Genomic DNA, 12468 nt, shown 5'->3' on the forward strand with positions numbered 1-12468 from the left:
GACAAGCTTCCTCTCTAATTGAAATGATAGACTCAAAACATAATAAAGTATGCATATGAAAACTTTATGCATTATTATTATTTTAATTATCATACACTATTATGTATTTAATATATGATAGTATATATAATATATATAAATATATGATAGTAGATATATAATACATGATAGTATATACAGTATATAATATATATAATTTACATTATATATATCATTTAATATATAAATTATACATAAATTATATGTAACATGTAATATATATTTTTGCATATTAAAATATTTAAAATATATTAATATTAAATATTAATATATAATATATTATATATTATATTATAATATATATTATGTAATATATAATTTTATATAATTTATATGATAAATATATAAATAATTGTATATAATTACATATAATATAATGTATTATATATCAGTATACAATTTATAATATGTAAATTGTATATTTATATAGATTATTTTAATATATTTATTTAAGTATATTCTTTATAATATATATTATATGTAATATATAATTATATATTATTATATATGATAATATATTTTTGTTATTTTACATTATATATATTTTTCTATATTTATGTAAAATTATATGATATATAATTATATCATATATAATTGTATTATACATTATGTATACTATATTAAATTATATATTATTATTATATATAATATATTTAAATATATTTTATTATTGTTATTATTTTTATTATTATTATTAGTCTACATCCTTCAGCAAAACCAAAGTTCAACAATGCTGTGTGAAAACACGACAGTATCACAGTATCACAGACAGAATCAAAATGCTGCAAAAATTATTTCAGTATTTCACTTTAGTCTGTATGAACACAAACAGCAAACTTTTTTTATGGTAAACAAATCATATTTAATTTGGTGTTCTCTCTCTCCGATCAAAATGTTGACTTAACATTTGCTTGTTATCAGGACCAATCGTGCAAGAATGAATGTTTTTAGTTTCTGTTCAGTCAAGATTCACCGTTCTTTAGATAACAGGATACTCAAATTCATTGTGATAATCCCACCAAATTGAAGTGTAACATTTTTCTGATGACTAAGATGAATTAGATTTCCTGCAAGCATGGAAAGAGTTGGTCACATGGAAGCAGTTGAAGGTCCAGTGATACTGCATGTATCTTATTCTCTGTGTTCCAGGGATGGCATCAATGCATGAAGGACAACAGAGAAGGTAGCAGAGTCCAGAACGTGTATTGACTGGCTTACTCCTTATGCAGATAACCCAGTAAGTGTATTTAGACACAAAATTCTGAACTAGGCTTCCTGTTTTGCAAGAGTACATTGGCAGTGTAAGAATACAATCTTTTATGAGTTCTCCTTTGTGATTTTCATAATCAGTTATGTTAGAAATCCTTTGTGATTACTAAAATATATGAAGATTGATTCTATTCTATAAAACTCTTTTTGGATATTTCCATAGTCTAGTGATCTGCAATAAATTTACTTTCTTGAAGACATTCTTAGAAACTAATTTCAAGTGTAAATGTTTGGGAACATTCTCATGAACAGATATTTGTAAATCTGATCATAAGTTCAATTTATATGTTCTCTAAATATAGTCTATTAATCTGTTAAAAATGAAAAGCTGCAAAAAAAATGAAAAGATGAGGTAGCCTCTGTAGACCTTGATTCAGTGACTTTGAAGACCCCAAGGTAATAATGTAGTAAGCAAGCCGTTATATCAATTCCTATTTTTCTGTTCACAGCTGGGCTTCAGCATCTTATGTATTTGTTGAACACTTAAAGGTATTCTTCTTTTGTTTGTTGGTATTTTTATTTATTTAAAATTTTATATTTTATTGGCTATTTGCTCAGAGATCTTTGTCTATTTTAGATATTATTTCTGTGTATATCCTCTAATATGTAAATCTTTCTCCAAACTACCTTTGTCTGTTGGTGTTGTGGCATCATTTCCTAAATCCTTAAAAATATATATTGAAATTATCAAATATATGTATTTGGGATTTCAATGATTGGTTAAGATTATTCCACCCATAGAATCTAGAAATTCACCTCCTTCATTAATTGGAAAGTAAATATGAAGTAAATTTTGCTTTACTTTTTTATTAAACCTTTAAGAGTATTTCTTTCTGTATAAGATATTAGCTGTACATACAATTTAGCTGGAAATTCTAGTTGTGAAAACTCATTTATGTAATAATGTGTCTTTTCCCAAAAATGTCTAATTACTTGACTCTCTATTAGTCTATAAAATTGTTAGGAATAGGGACAATGTTTTAATTAGCCTTGTATTATAATATCTGAAATTACTGGAACAGAATAAACCATACCATCTGCTTGTTGAATGAATGAACATATTATCATAAGATTTCAGTAAGTCGCTAGTAATGATTATATTTCAAGGTGATTTTTTCCTGAACTCTGAAATAAGACATACAGAAGCACCAATGGAACAAAGGAACAATGTAACTGAGTTTGTCCTCTTGGGGCTCACTCAAAGCATCCAGGGTCAGAAAAAATTATTTGTCGTGTTCTTGCTCATCTACATTGTGACGATGGTGGGCAACCTACTCATTTTCCTGACTGTGGTGTTCAGCCCAACCCTGGATGCCCCCATGTACTTCTTTCTTGGATTCTTATCATTTATGGAGGCTGTTTATTCTGCTACCTTTATTCCAAATATGATTAAAAACTTCCTTTGTGAGAAGAAAGCCATTTCATTCCAAGTGTGCATGACCCAGCTATTTATGGAGCACTTATTTGGTGGTGCCGAGATTTTATTCCTGGTGGTCGTGGCCAATGACTGCTACGTGGCCATCTGCAAACCCTTTCATTATTTGACAATCATGAATCAGCTAGTGTGTGTTCTGCTGTTGCTGTTGGCCTGGAGTGGTGGGTTTTTGCATGCTGTCCTTCATCCTCTCTTTGTTTACAACCTTCCCTTCTGTGGCCTCAATGTCATTGACCACTTCATCTGTGATATGTACCCCTTGTTAAAACTTGCCTGCACTGACACCTACATTATTGCTGTCACAGTGGTTGCCAATGATGGGACAATCTGTGTGGTCCTCTTTACACTCTTACTCATCTCCTATGGGGTGATTCTGCACTCCCTGAAGAATCTTAGTCAGGGAGGGAGTTCCAAAGCCTTATCCAACTGTGCATCACACATTACTGTGCCGGTCCCCTTATTCGTGTCCTGTATTTTCTGTATGTGAGAACTCCTTCTACCTTAGCCAATGATAAATCTTTGGCCGTGTTTTACACCATTATCACCCTTATGTTGAACCCACTGATCTACACTCTAAGAAATGGATAGATGCAAAATGCCATGAAAAGACTCTGGACCAGAAAAAGAAAATGAAGCAGCAGGGAAAGGTATCACCTATTTTCCCTGAAGAACTGTTCTTCCCAGGAAAGCCATGTGTGATTACTTAACTGTGGTAAATGTTTCCTCAAGTTTATAACTTTTGCATGATGAAAAGTTTTATTATGTGAATAATTCCAATGATCAAGTATACTTTTTTTTAAAGAACTTTTATGGAGATACAGTTAAGAGACAATAGACAGCATATATTTAGTGCATATATTTGGTATCCCAACCTCCCAATTCATCCCCCCAAACCCTCCCCACTTCCCCCACTTGGTATCCATGTGTTTGTTCTCTACATCTGTATCTCTATTTCTGCCTTGCAATTCCTCTTTCATAGTTGTTAGCATTTCCTTATGTATTGAGGTGCTCCTATATTGGGTGCATATATATTTATAATTGTTATCTCCTCTTCTTGGATGGATCCCTTGATCTTTATGTAATGTCCTTTCTTGTCTCTTGTAACATTCTCTTATTTTAAAATCTATTTATCTGATGTGACTATTGTTACTCCAGCTTTCTTATCATTTTCATTTGCATGGAATATCTTTTTCCATCCACTCACTTTCCATCTGTATGTGTCACTAGATCTGAAGTGGGTCTCTTGTAGACAGCATATATATGGGTCTTGTTTTTGTATCCATTCAGCCAGTCTGCATCTTTTGGTTGGTGCATTTAGTCCATTTACATTCAAGGTAATTATAGATATGTATGTTCCTATTACAATTTTCTTAATTGTTCTGTGTTTGTTTCTGTAGGTCCTTTTCTTCTCTTATGTTTCCCACTTAGAGAAGTTCCTTTAGCATTTGTTGTAGGGCTGGTTTGGTGGTGCTGAATTCTCTTAGCTCTTGCTTGTCTGTAAAGCTTTTGATGTCTCCATCGAATCTGAATGAGATCCTTGCTGGGTAGAGTATTCTTGGTTGTAGGTTCTTCCCTGTCATCACTTTAAATATATCATGCCACTCCCTTCTGGCTTGCAGAGTTTCTGCTGAGAAATCAGCTGTTAACCTGATGGGGGTTCCCTTGTATGTTATTTGTCATTTTTCCCTTGTTGCTTTTAATAACTTCTCTCTGTCTTTAATTTTTGTCAGTTTGACTACCATTTGTCTTGCCATATTTCTCCTTGGATTTATCCTGCCTGGGACTCTCTGTGTTTCCTGAACTTGGGTAGCTATTTCCTTTCCCATGTTAGGGAAGTTTTCAAGTATGATCTCTTCCAATATTTTCTCGGGTCCTTTCTCTCTCTCGTCTCCTTCTGGGACCCCTATAATGAGAATGTTGGTGCATTTAACATTGTCCCAGAGGTATCTTAGACTGTCTTCAGTTCTTTTCATTCTTCTTTCTTTATTCTTTTCCACATCACTGATTTTCACTATTCTGTCTTCCAGGTCACTTGTTCGCCCTTCTGCCTGAGTTAATCTGCTCTTGGTTCCTTCTAGTGTATTTTTCATTTCAGTTATTGTGTTGCATATTTCTGTTTGTTTGCTCTTTAAGTCTTCTAGATCTTTGGTAACTTTTTGATCTTTGCATCCAGTCTTTTTTCAAAGTCCTGGATCATCTTCAAAATCATCATTCTGAATTCTTTTTCTGGAAGGGTGCCTATCTCCTCTTCATTTAGTTGTTTTTCTGGGGTTTTATCCTGTCTCTTCATCTGGTATAAAGTCCTCTGCTTTTTTATTTTCTCAATCTTTCTGTGGCTGTGGTTTTCATTTCCACAAGACGAAATACTGCTGATACTGCTTGATACTGCTCCAATGATCAAGTATACTTTTAAGATGTTAATAATATCCTAGTTTGAAGTCTATATCTTGTTTAACATACATTTTTAAAAGTTCCACAATTAAAAATGTTGACAAAATAAAATGTCTTTATTGAGACTACAGATTTATATTCTATATAATATCTAAGCTGTAGTTAATACTGTAAATTTAATTAGTGGAATACTTCCTCACATTTTTCTCTTAAATAATGTAATCTATTTTCAGAATTAATAGGGCTCATTATAGATATCAAAAAATAGTATAGAAATATGACACAACATTTTGGTTCACTCCTCCCCATACAGAGACAACCCATATTAGTATTTGAAGTATATGTCTTATTTTTGTCTACAAGATACTATGCATATATTATTTTCTTTATATTGCTTAGGATGTTAAGGTTGAAGACGAATGTTTGAGTTGTAATATTCATCATAAGGAGGCTGTCTTTATAAAAATAATCTGAATGAACAAGGTGCTTATGCAGAAAAATAACCAAATCATACTTATTATCCCAGTGGGTAATCATATCATCACTGCAATTTTAACAGCTTTCTTGGAGTTATATTTTCATAAAAATGACACTCATCTTCTCAGAGAGTTTGGAATATCTGGTAAGACCTCTGCTGCTTTTCAATATTTGCATCTCCTTTTTTGCTTACCATGTTTCGTAGCCTTCTATAGCGATCCAGGCTCTGCCCATCATGTGTAAATTTAGCACAATCCATGGTGCATAAGCTTCAAGTATGCACTAAGGAACTTGAGACCAGATATTTTGGGTGATATCATTGTTAAGAAAGATGGTGACACTATATCCCACTCTTATCTCTCTTGTTTATGTAATACAGATAATTAGGTAATAAAGAAGCCAAAATATATTGTATTATTTGACAGAGACATCATTGATAAAATTCTCTCTCTCTCTGAATCAGGCTTGAAACAACATATTATCTGCCTCTAATATGATCAGAAGCATATGGTCAAAGAATCTTATTTGTATGCCTGCCATATTTTGTCTGGATTCATGGGGGGCTAAGGCCCTATGAGTTGTTGGTGTCTTTTCACTAGTAACACCTATGGGGTGTTGGGGACTTTTCATTAGTAATCACACTGTAGGAGAAACCTCATATCTTGATGAGTTTTATCCCTACAGCATGGAAATTTCTTACATCATCTCAAAGTCTTCTCCAACACAATGCTATTCACCAAATAATAACAAGCATTTGGTTTTATCAGAACTTATGTAATTTATTCCTCCACTTTTGGATGTTGCTATAGACTGAAAGTTTGTGTCCCTCTCCAAAATCTTAAGTTAAATCCTTTCTAACATGGTGATATTTGCAGTGGGCCCTTTAGAAAATAATTAGGTCATGAAAGTGGCACCCTGATGGATGGGACTAATGCACTTATAATGATACTTTAGAGAACTCACTTGACATTACTGCCATGTGAGGACACAGGAAAAAGATGACTGTCTATGAACTAGGCAGTATGCCACACCAAATAAGAAATTGGTCAGCACATTAATCTTGGATTTTCTAGTCACCAAACCTATGAAAAATAAATATTTATTATTTAACCCATCTAGTCTATGGTATTCTGTAATACAGTTTAAATGGACCAAGCCAGAAGTTTAATTTTCAAATTTGTGTATTTATTTCAACTGGTGAGATAAAAATCTTTGTTAATTGTCTATGTCCCTTGGTCTATCAGCTCTGTGGAGTCAGGGGCAGTGTCTTTATATATATATATAAATATATATATATATACAATTTTACTTGTTTATTTTTGGCTGTGTTGGATTCTCATTGCTGTGTGGGGGCTTTCTCTAGTTGCAGCAATCAGGAGCTACTCTTCCTTGCAGGGCATAGGCTTCTCATTGCTGTGGCTTCTCTTGTGGTGGAATTTGGCCTCTAAACACATATGCCTCAGTGTGGCATGTGGACTTAGCAGTTGTGGCACAGGGGCTTAGTTTTTCTGCGGCATGTAGGATCTTCCTGGACCAGGGATCAAACCCATTCCCCTGCATTGTCAAGTGGATTCTTAACCACTGCACCACCAGGGAAGTCCCAGGAACAGTGTCTTAATTATCTGTGTGTTCTTTGATGCTTGCACAATGTATGGGACATAGAATCCACTCTAGAGAGTTTCTCAATTACTTGAATTCTTTATTTATTGGAATGAGAATTTTTACTGAGAAGTTTTAATTAACTTTCTATATTAAATATAGTTACAAATATTACTCTCCTTTGGAATTTTCTACAATTATTTATTTTGTTATTTATGTTAAATTATGAGTGTTTTATATAAAGATGCTATTTTAATATCTTTTGATTATTTCTTCTAACATCAAGTTTGAAAAATTCCCTTTCCTCCCAAAAATTTTACAAATTTTAACCTGTTTTTCTTTTTTAAACAAGTTGTGATATATATATATGTATATGTGATTATATATATATATATATATATATATATATATATATATATATACCCAATGGGGTGCTACAGTGCCATAAAAAAGAATGAAATAATGCCATGTGCAGAAACATGGGTGGGCCTGGAGATTATCATACTAAGGGAAGTCAGAAAGAGAAAGATGGATAACGTATGATATCACTCATATGGGGAATCTAAAATATGACTCAAATGAATTTATCTACAAAGCAGAAACAAACACACAGACACAGAGGACAGATCTGTGGTTTCCAAAGGGGAGGTTGGGGGAAGGAACGGAATGCAATTTTGGGTTAGCAGATGGAGACTATTATATATGTAATGTATAACAACAAAGTCCTAAAGCATAGCACAGGAAACTACATTCAATACCCTGTGAAAAACCATCATGGAAGAGAATATGAAAAAGTATATGTATATATACGTATAACTGAATCACTTTGCTGTACAGCAGAAATTAACACAACATTGTAAATCAACTACACTTCAAAAATATTTTTTTAAAAACACTTTATTAACCATCTAAAATTCATTTTTGTCTGTAGTAGGGAAATTATCTATCTATCTATCTATCTACTTATCCTCTTTCTATAATCTAGCTATTGGAATATTATTCAGGCATATAAAATAAGGAAGCCTACCATTTGTGACAACATGAAGGGACCTTAAGGGCATTGTGCTAAGTGAAACAAACAGAAATTAAAATATATGTATATATATATGTATATATATGTGTGTATATATATATACATATATATATATATATACACATACACACACACACAATACTACATGGGTTGACTCATATATGGAATTTAAAACAAAACTCCAAAGGAGAGAGTAGAATATTGATTACTGGGGGCTGAGGATGAGGGAAATTGGGAACTGTTGCTCAAATGGTACATACTTCCAGTTATAAGATGAACAAGTTCTGGGGATCTTATGGACAGTGTGGTGACAAGAGTTAATATTGCATCATATACTGAAAGTTGCTAGGAGAGTAGATCTTAAATGTTCTCACCTCATAAACACACATTGTAATTATGAGAGGTGATGGATGTGTTAACTAACATTATTGTGGTATTCTTTTCACTACATTTATATGTATGTATGTGTGTGTGTGTGTATCAAATCATCCTTAAACTTACACAATGCTATATGACAATGTATCTCCACAAAGCTGGAAAAAACATAAAATAAATAAAACTGATTTTATGAATTAAAACTTAAAGGTCTCTGAACTGGAGACATGCTATTTCTTCCATATCCCTTACATACAATTTTTTTTTGGGGGGGGGGCACAATACAACTGAACTAGACACTCCTATTCACGATGGCTATGGTGCTTCCTTTAGTGCCGTCCTCTTAAACATTTTGTAAACTTTCTATTTTTTAAATGGAGTTTACTCAATTGCACCACAGCCACATGAATACATATCTTTGTGACTTGCCCTTCTCAGGTTTGGGCTAAAAGTCCAATGGGATAATACCCTTAATCTTTTTAGGAATAGTTTTGTGTAAAGGTTTTATGAGAGAAAACTTAAATATTTCTGAAGTCTTAGCAAAGGGTTCTACATCTGCAACATTGAGGTCATATTTATTTTGATGCCATTTTGTACTTTGAGAGAGTTTTCCTCCTGCGAAAGGCTGGGAATGCAAACCAGTTCTGTATTTGGAATCATTCAGTCCTGGCTTCTTTTTGTTTGCCCTGAATGCTTCTTGAAATCTCAAGAGTTACTCTTTAACTCATCTCGCTTTACCCGTTCTTTATCATAACATACACTGCTAAAAGAAAAAGCTGAGACCTTCAATACTATACTTGGAAATCTCGATCCAATCTACCTCTTCATTTAAGTATATTTTCTATTTTCCTCATTATTATAGGTGTTTGAATTGCCAAACTTTTCCAGGAGTAGATAGATCTATAGATCTATAGATACCTTTAGAATAAATGACATCTAAGCAATATTTAATTTTCTATTTCCTGAACATGATACATATCTACTTATTTTGATATTTTAAGATTTTCTTCCTTCCTTTTTATTTATTTATTTTTTTGTTTGTCATGACGTGGTTTGTGGGATCTCAGTTCCCCAAACAGGGATTGAACCTAGGCCACAGCACTGAAAATCCAGAATTGTAACCACTAGGCAGCTCGGGAACTCCTTTAAGATACTACTTCTGAAAAGATTTATACTTTACAAGAGCGATCTTTCTCATAATTTGCTAAGTATTTACATTTTCTGATGTTATTGTACAAGAAGCTTAAATTGTTTTTATATTCCAAATGTTATTGATGATAATGTATAGAAATGCAACTTCATATTTTACTTGAGTATTCAGTCCTACAAACTTCCTATGTACACATTAATTCTTGCATTCTCTGCATGAAGATTTCCTAGGGTTTCCAATGTCATAATCATGTTGTCTACAAAAATGGACAGTTTCTTTGGAGATAGGATTATTTAGACTTCCAGTTTCTTTTTGAGTCATTTTTAGACAATTGTGCTTTTTCCAAATTTTTATCCATTTTTTCTGGTTGTCACATACAGTGGAATAATGCTTTTTTATAAAAACCCATTATTATTATCTTTTAAATTATAAGAGATCGATCTGATATTTATTTGCTCTTATTTTTGGTATTGGAAAATTGTTTCTTCTCACTTTTTATCACCCTTTCTAGAGTTTTCTAAATTTTATTATAATAGTATCAAATTTTCGTTGTTTTATTTTCTCTATTTTATGATTCCATTTTGTTGACTATCATATTTTTATTATGCTCTTTTAATTTGGCTTTAATTTACTCCTCACGTTTACATTTTTAAACTAAAAGTTTAAATAGCTGATTTTAAAACTTTATTTTCAATATACACATTTAAATCTTTATTTTAAGAACATTTATTGACATACAATAAAATGTATATATTTAAATTATACAATTTAATATGTTTTCTTATTAGTAATGAATATATGGCAATCCTAATCTCCTAGTTGACCCGCCCACCCCCCACCCCCATTTCCCCCACTTGGTGTCCATATGTTTGTTCTCTACATCTCTGTCTCTATTTCTGCCTTGCAAACTGGTTGATTTGTACCATTTTTCTATAGTTCATATATATGTGTTAATATATGATATTTGTGTTTCTCTTTCTGACTCACTTCACTCTGTATGACAGTCTCTAGGTCCATCCATGTCTCTAAAAATGTCCCAATTACATTCCTTTTTACAGCTGGGTAATATTCCATTGTATATATGCACACATCATCTTTATCCATTCATCTGTTGATGGACATTTAGGTTGCTTCCATGTCCTGGCTATTGTAAATAGTGCTGCAATGAACACTGGAGTGCATGTGTCTTTTTGAATTATGGTGTTCTCTGGGTCTATGCCCAACAGTGGGATTGCTAGGTCATACGGTAGTTCTACTTTTAGTTTTGCAGGGAACCTCTATACTGTACTTCATAATGTCTGTATCAATTTACATTCCCACCAGCAGAGCAAGAGGGTTCCCTTTTCTCCACATCCTCTCCAGCATTTACTGTTTGTCGATTTTCTGATGATGCCCAGTCTAACCGGTGTGAGGTAATACCTCATTGTACTCTGATTTGCATTTCTCTAATAATTAGCAATGTTGAACAGCTTTCCATGTGCCTCTTGGCCATCCAGATGTCTTCTTTGGAGAAATGCCTATTTAGGTCTTCTGCCCATTTTTGGATTGGGTTGTTTATTTTTTTGATATTGAGTTGGATAAACTGTTTGTATATTTTAGAGATTAGTCCTTGGTCTGTTGATTCATTTGCAAATATTTTCTCCCATTCTGAGGGTTGTCTTTTCAACTTGCTTATAGTTTCCTTTGCTGTGCAGAAGCTTTGACTTTTCATTAGGTCCCACTATTTATTTTTGTTTTTATTTCCATTACTCTAGGGGGTGGATCAAAAAAGATCTTGCTGTTATTTACTTCGAAGAGTGTTCTTCCTATGTTTTCCTCTAGGAGTTTTATAGTGTCTGGCCTTACATTTAGGTCTTTAATCCATTTGGAGTTTATTTTTGTGTATGGTGTTAAAGGGTGTTCTAATTTCATTCTTCTACATATAGCTGTCCAATTTTCCAAGCACCACTTATTGAAGAGGCTGCCTTTTCTCCATTGTATATCCTTGAGTCCTTTGTCATAGATTAGTTGACCATAGTTTATCTCTGGGCTTTCTATCCTGTTCCATTGATCTATATTTCTGGTTTTGTGCCAGTACCATACTATCTTGATCACTGTAGCCTTGTAGTATAGCCCGAAGTCAGGAAGCCTGATTCCACCAACTCCGTCTTTTCTTCTCAAGATTGTTTTGGCTATTCAGGGTCTTTTGTGTTTCCATACAAATCATAAAATTTCTTATTCTAGTTCTGTGAAAAATGCCATTGGTAATTTGATAGAGATTGCACTGAATCTGTAAATTGCTTTGGGTAGTATAGTCATTTTCACAATGTTGATTCTTCCAATCCAAGAACATGGTATATTTCTCCATCTGTTTGTATCATCTTTGATTTATTTCATGAGTGTCTTATAGTTTTCTCAGTACAGGTCTTTTACCTCCTTAGTTAGGTTTATTCCTAGGTATTTTATACTTTGTGATGCAATGGTGAATGGGATTGTTTCCTTAATTTCTCTTTCTGATCTTTCATTGTTAGTATATAGATAAATGCAAGAGATTTCTGTGTGTTAATTTTGTATCCTGCAGCTTTACCAAATTCATTGATTAGCTCAAGCAGTTTTCTGGTGGCATCTTTAGGATTTTCTATGTATAGTATCATTTCATCTGTGAACAGTGACAGTTTTACTTCTTCTTTTCAATTTGGATTTCTTTTATTTCTTTTTCTT

General features: G+C 32.8%; 1 pseudogene; it reads left to right on the forward strand.

Moving 5' to 3' along the window:
- Positions 1–2459: 2459 nt before the first annotated feature.
- On the forward strand, positions 2460–3376 carry LOC130850531 (olfactory receptor 4A47-like; annotated as a pseudogene).
- The last annotated feature ends 9092 nt before the right edge of the window (positions 3377–12468 follow it).

The sequence above is a fragment of the Hippopotamus amphibius genome, chromosome 3 (genome assembly GCF_030028045.1).
Source record: "Hippopotamus amphibius kiboko isolate mHipAmp2 chromosome 3, mHipAmp2.hap2, whole genome shotgun sequence".
Taxonomy (NCBI): domain Eukaryota; kingdom Metazoa; phylum Chordata; class Mammalia; order Artiodactyla; family Hippopotamidae; genus Hippopotamus; species Hippopotamus amphibius.